Here is a 7,326-nt window from a genome sequence, read left to right as displayed (position 1 = left end):
TTTATACTGCCTCTTTCCCAAAGCTGGAATGTGGCCAGTGATTTCAAACTCATACACATTGTGAAATGTTTTCCGGTAGAATTAACAGTGAGAGTTTAAATGACTGATGTTATGTATCTAGTTTTAGCTCACCCATGAAATCATGTTTTAAAACCAGGAAATACAATATAGAAGAAGAAATTATATTTAAATAACAATGCTCCATCTGTAGAAAAATCAAAGCTTATTACACTAACCCTTCATTTTCTGTGTCCTCATGGTTAAGGACCCAGTCAAGTCAAGAGGGATAAATCCCTGTTAGAATTTTTTTTCTCCTGCTACCAGTTGTGCAATGAATGAACAAATGCACAGAAAAAAGAATACATTAAAGGAGATCATTTATGTGAAAGAAAATAACATAGTGTCTAGCATATGGTGGGTATGTGATAAATAAATGATATAGTAGTTTCTTAATAAGTAGGACAGGGTCTTTTCTGCTAAATAGAGAGCAGACTTCAGCCTGAAGCTTGTTAATAATATATAATTGCTGTTTCACTATATGAGAGATTCAGAATATAATTAATGATTTTCAGAATTTAGACCTTTGCTTACCAGGGTGAGAGCGAGAGGACAGAATGTAAAAAGGAGATGATTTACCTTTTTTGTTAGTATCCACACTTTGTTAGCATGGAAGAAGGAACATTCATTCTGTTTGATAAGTGTTGGTGTTTTTAACCTTTCAGTCTCGGGTCTCCTTTGAGAACTGTCAGGAAATTTTTAAATTTTCACTCTTCTGCTTTGAGACCTACAAATCAAGAAGTTACAGAAGTAGTGTCCTGGGAGACAAGGACATTTTCCAATTTAGCAGCCCTAGCCTTCAAGCTGGTTTGAGAGAGGTATTGAGTGCACAGACACCATGCCAAATTGTTTTGACCTGCAATGGGAGACAGAGAGATTAGAGAATTCAGAGAAAACATGAAGCACAGCGAGCCATCTCTGCAATTTCATTAAATATCCCATAGTGTTGGTCTTCATCCCATTGCTGGCACAGAACACCAAACTGTTGGAATTTCCTAAGTGATAAAAGGGTAATGTGAGCAATAAAGGTGTTTTTTTTGTTATTCTTAACAATTCTCTTTTAACCACACCTGAGTTTATGTTAATAGCTTAAGTTTTGGAAAACCCCTGTGGATGGGGTCTGGTTGCCAGGGGAACCAACCATACAGAGAGGGGCTGGAGATTGAGTTCAGTCACCAATGGCTAATGATTTAATCATTCATGCCTATGTAATGAAGTTTCCATAAAAACCCAAAAGGATAGGGTTCAGAGAGTTTCCAGGTTGGTAGACATCTTGCCCACTATGGGGATATTTTCGTTTGTTTTGTTTTCTTTCAGTAGATCACCAATTTGTTATCAAAGGATATAACTCAGGAACAGCTAGATGGAAGAGAGGCACAGGGCAAGATACAGGGACACAAGGGGCAGAGCTTCCATGCCTTCTCTGGGTGCATCGCTCTCCCATACCATAGTGGGCAAACATCTAACAACATGTTTCTCCAGCCAGGAGTCGGGTATCTTCAAATCACCTTTAGGGGAATTCTGACTACAGACACAGGGGCTGTAGCCCTCCTAAAATCTGAGAGTGGCAGCATTTGTTTCAAGGTTGCATAGAAAAATGAGCTGACCTCTGGGCAAGGTGTATCATTCATTCATCAATTTTATTTTTTCATCCAGCTCAATAAATAATGAATGTTAAGTTTAATTAACATTACATTAACATGAATAGTGTTAATGCCAGGACTATCTTAGGTACTGAAGATACTCTATAGAATCAAGACGTTAAAATTGATAGTGATGCTAAGAAGGAGATGTAAAAAGGAGAAAATATATTAGATTTTAGTTATTTCTAATCTTCTCACCCCTTACGTCCTGAGAGGAAGAAGCCTGGGTTATTATTGGCCCAAGTTCATGTGGATAATGGTCAAAGTGGAAAAACAAATAAACTGGAGAACATGGAGAGATTAGTGGGACTGCATCAGAAAAAAGAAAGCTTTACTGGAAGACGACAAAGAATAGATATGAAAAAGGGAAGTATTGCAGGAAAGAGGAGCATTGCATATGTAGTGTTTGCCTGAAACTAACTTTGAAGATCCTGAAGATGGATGGATAAGGGCTTTTGTGGCAATTTCTGTGAGTATGGAATTAGAAAAAGAAAGTATGAGAGAAAAAGGACAAAGAAATTTTGTGAATAAGTGCTCGCTCTTTTGGAATTTTCTTTTTGGTCAAATTTATGTTTTTAAATTTATATTTGAATTGATACTACATGGCTTCAAAAAACGTAAGAGTGTATACGGTAAAAATGTCTCCTTCCTAATCTATCACACAGTTCTGCTTCCCTAAGACATGGCTTCAAAAAACGTAAGAGTGTATACAGTAAAAATGTCTCCTTCCTAATCTATCACACAGTTCTGCTTCCCTAAGACATGGCTTCAAAAAACGTAAGAGTGTATACAGTAAAAATGTCTCCTTCCTAATCTATCACACAGTTCTGCTTCCCTAAGACACCAATTGTTAATTCTTTCTGGTATGTCTTTCCAGGAATATTTTCTGTATATCAAAGCAAACACAACCAGATAATAGTTTCCGTTTTTTTTTTTTTTTAGAGGAAGATTAGCCCTGAGCTAACTACTGCCAATCCTCCTCTTTTTGCTGAGGAAGACTGGCCCTGAGCTAACATCTGTGCCCATCTTCCTCTACTTTATATGTGGGACACCTACCACAGCACAGCGTGCCAAGCGGTGCCATGTCTGCACCCAGGATCCAAGCTGGCAAACCCCAGGCCGCCGAGAAGCAGAAAGTGTGAACTTAACTGCTGCGCCACTGGGCCGGCCCCCTAGTTTCCTTTTTTTAATGCAAGTGGTACCACACTATATACAGAGGGAAAATATGGAAGCTCTTCTGATATCAGAATTACGATTTTGGGGAAAATGCACTGTTTGTTACTAAGTATAATCAGATAAAGAACCAAAGACTGTGTATTTGCCACAGATAAGTGACTTGGGGAAAAAGGCTCTGAGACTCTGAGATTTGCGTGTGAGTCATTCTAGCTGCCTGGTTTTTTAGTGCCCCTTCCTTGGTTAATATTCCCTGGTAGATATGAACAAGCAATATACAGATCTCCACACTTCTTGCCTACTCCCAAGCCTCTTCCCCAGACCTCCTTGTCCTCAGTCCTCAGTGCTGCAATTCTCCTTTCAAGCTCTTAACCAAACAGACCACTGTCCATGAGTCTGCGTGGTCTTCCCTTGGGCCACTTTTCCTTTGCACAAAGTGAATAAAGTGCACCAATGGAAGCTCTGCCCATTGGGAAGATTTCCCTTCACTGTTGGTCTTCAGAGCCACCCCTAAGTGGGTTTGCACCGGAGCAGCAGTCCATTTTTAGCTTGTACCCACACACTGAGCTGAACCATCCATGAACTAAGCCTTGTCTGTCTCCTTGCCTGCGACCTATTCATAGGGTTCCCCTTTGCAGCAATAAAGTTAATTTGTATATCAGGACCCACAAAATGGAGGCCTCTCCAGTGGGCTGGCCCACATCACAAATCTAAACCAGTCGGCCTGTGCTTGTGGAAAACACCTGTCAAGGAAACCTAGCATACACCAATCACAATCCTCCAACTCAGTGGTAGCCAGTTTACTGCCGGCCTTATAAGGAAATCCCCGGCCTCCTAGCTCATCGTGACCTGTTTCCCTGTTGCCTCTTCTAATGCTCTATGGAACCCGCTCTTGCCCAAAATCCCTCAGGAAGAGTGGGCCACTGTTTGTGAGGCACTGGACTCCCTCAATCCATGGGGAAGTTGTATTTTTCTAGATTAGGAATGGACAATAAGAAACAAATTGCAAAAACAACATGATTTATGATAACATCAAAATTATGAAATAATAAATTTGAAAAGAGATGAGCAAGACCTGTATGCTTAAAACTATGATTCACTGGGTGGCCCCGTGGCAGAGTGGTTAAGATCACGCGCTCTGCTTTGGTGGCTCAGGCTTTTGCTGGTTCAGATCCTGGGCGTGGACACGGCACCACTCGTCAGGCCACACTGAGGCGGTGTCCCACATGCCACAAATAGAAAGACCCACAACTAAAATATACAACTATATTCTGGGGGGACTTGGGGAGAAAAAAAACCCCCAAAAAACGAGATTGGCTCCTTTTGGTTGTTAGCTCAGGTGTCAATCTTTAAAAACAACAACTATGATTCATGAGAGAAATTAAAGAACTAACTAAATGGAGAGATACTAAATGTTCATGGGTCAGAAGACTCAATATTATTAAGATCACATTTTACCCCAAATTGATGTATAGATTGAATGCAATCTCATCAAAATCCCAGTAGGCTTTATTGCAGAAATGGAGAAACTGATTCTCAAATTCATTTGGAAATGCAAAGGACCTGGAATAGCCAAAACCACTTTATAAAGAATAAGAATGGGAGAGCTACACTTTCTGATTTCAAGATGTTAATCAAGACAGCATGGCATTGGTACTTAGATAGAGAAATCTATCAATGGAACAGAACAGAGCCAGAAATAGACCCTCACATATATGGACAACTGATTTTTCAATAAAGAGGCAAGGGGAAGTCAGTGGAAAAGAATAGTCTTTGCAGCATATGGTGCTAAAACAACTGGAAATTCTACTGCAGCAAAATGAAATTTGATCCATATCTTACATCATGTACAAAAATTTACTCAAAGAGGAATACCTAAAATTATAAAACTTACAAAAGAAAACATTGGAGAAAATCTTTGTGACATTTGGTTAGGCACAGAATTCTTTGACACAGCAACAAAAGTACAATTCACAAGAAAAAATTGATTGGGGCCGGCCTGGTGGTGCAGTGGTTAAGTGAGCATGTTCTGCTTTGGCGGCCCAGGGTTCACTGGTTCGGATCCTGGGTGTGGACATGGCACCGCTTGGCAAGCCATGCTGTGGCAGGCATCCCACGTACAAAGTAGAGGAAGATGGGCACGGATGTTAGCTCAAGGCCAGCCTTCCTCAGCAAAAAGAGGAGGATTGGCAGCAGTTAGCTCAGGGCTAATCTTCCTCAAAAAAAACCCAGAAAAAATTGACATATTGGACTTCATCAAGATTAAAACCTCTGTTCTTTGAAAGACATTGCTAAGAAAATGAAAAGACTAGCTACAGAATGGGAGAAAAGTTTGCAAATCATATATCTGATAAAGGACTTGTATAAAGAACTCTTAAAATTCAAACAAGGCAATCAAAAAATTGGCAAATCAAAAATGGGCAAAGATTTGACACTTCACCAAGGAAGGTCTATAGATAGTAAATAAGCATATGGAAAGATGCACAACATCAGCAGTCATTAGGGAACATACCTACTCAAATAGCGAAAATTAGAAAGTCTAATCATACCAAGTATTGGTAACGATGTGGAGGAATTGCTGGTGGGAACATAGAATGCAACAACCGCTTTGGAGAACGATTTGGCAGTTTCTTAGAAAATTAAGCATATACTTACTATGTGACCCACTCATTCCATTCCTAGGTATTTACCAAAGAGAAATGAAAGCAAATGTACAAAACAATACTTGAACACAGCTTTTCAGAGCAGCTTTATTTTTTATAGCCAAAGGCTGGAAACAACTCAAATATGCATCAATAGATCAATAAATAAAAAAATTTAGTATATCCATACAATGGAATACTATTTGTGATAGTATTCCTATAATACAAATAAATAAAAGGAATGCACTATTTGATATACACAATTTGGATGAATCTCAAAATAATTATGCTGAGTAAATGAAGCCAGGCAAAAAAAAGTATATATTGCATTGATTCAGTTTATATAAAATTCTAGAAAATACAAGTGTATTTATATTAATGGAAAGTAGGTCAGTGGTTGCCTGGGGATGGAGGAAAAGGTGAGGACAAGTGTGAGAGAGGGAAGGAAACTTCTGCAGGTGATGGATCTGTTTATTATTTTGATTTATATATATATTATTTTGCTTTATATATGTATAGTGATGGTTTCATGGTTGTATACAAAATAAAAACTTATCAAAGTGTACACTTGAAATATACACAGTGCATTGTATGTCACTTATGCCTTAATAAAATAATTAAAAATTGGCATCTCTTTTGACCAAGTAACTTCACTTGTTAAGGTATGTGTAAAATATGTTTAATACAGCATTAGTTGAAATTGTAAGAAACTGAGAACAATGCATTATTAGAGGATTAGTTAAAAAAATTTTGATGCCTTCATACAATGGAATACTAAACAGTTTTAAAGTAATTTTATTAATCTTTATACACAGAAAGATGCATAAGATATTTTAAGTATAAAAAGTAATTTGCTCGCTGGTGGGAATGTAAATGGTGCTGTCACTGTGGACAACAGTTCCTCAAAAAAATTAAACACAAAATTACCATATGACCCAGAAATTCCACTCCTAGGTGTAAACACAAGAGCACTAACAACATAAGGTCCCATAAAAACTTGTACATGAACGTTCACAGCAGCATTATTCATAATAGCCAAAAAGTGGAAATCACCCAAGTGTTCATCAACTGATTAATAAACAAAATATGATATATGCATATAATGGAATATTATTCAGGCATAAAAGAGGAATGAGGTACTGGTACATGCTATAACATGGATTAACCTGGAAAACGTTATGCTAAGTGAAAGATGCCAGACATAACAACAGGCTGAATATTGTGTGATTCCATTTATGTGAAATGTCTGGAATAGGCAAATCTATAGATACAGAAAGTAGATTAGTGGTTAACAGGTCCTGTGGGAAGTGGGGGAGCAGTACCTAACTGCTAATAAGCACAGGGTTTCTTTTTTGAGGGGATGAAAATATTCTGGAATTAGATAAAGGTGATGATTGTGCGACATAGCGAATTAACTAAAACAGTGACGTGTACTTTGAAATAGTGAATTTTATGTTGTGTGAAGTATATCTCAAGTTTTAAAAGTGTTATTTTAAAAAAATCTATGAGGAGTAAAATTATGGAGGACGTTAACTTTCTAAGCTATACATTTAGATACTAATTGATTAAAAATATATATGTTACTCTGTGATCAAGCAAAATAAAAAACTAAAATGATGAAAGAAAATATGCTAGCAGACTTTGCTATTAAATACATCATATAGGAAATCTTTTAAAAATAATCCTTTGATTACATGAAAATTGCTCTATATTTACTTTTTGTACAAATTTAGTCTTTGAGTATTGAAAGAAATATTTTTATTTTAACATGTAAGATATATATGAAATATTTGTATATTAGAATATTTTTA

The sequence above is a fragment of the Equus caballus genome, chromosome 27 (genome assembly GCF_041296265.1).
Source record: "Equus caballus isolate H_3958 breed thoroughbred chromosome 27, TB-T2T, whole genome shotgun sequence".
In the NCBI taxonomy this organism is placed as follows: Eukaryota; Metazoa; Chordata; class Mammalia; order Perissodactyla; family Equidae; genus Equus; species Equus caballus.
The sequence above is the reverse complement of the archived record's forward strand: the minus strand, read 5'-3'. Positions refer to the sequence as shown.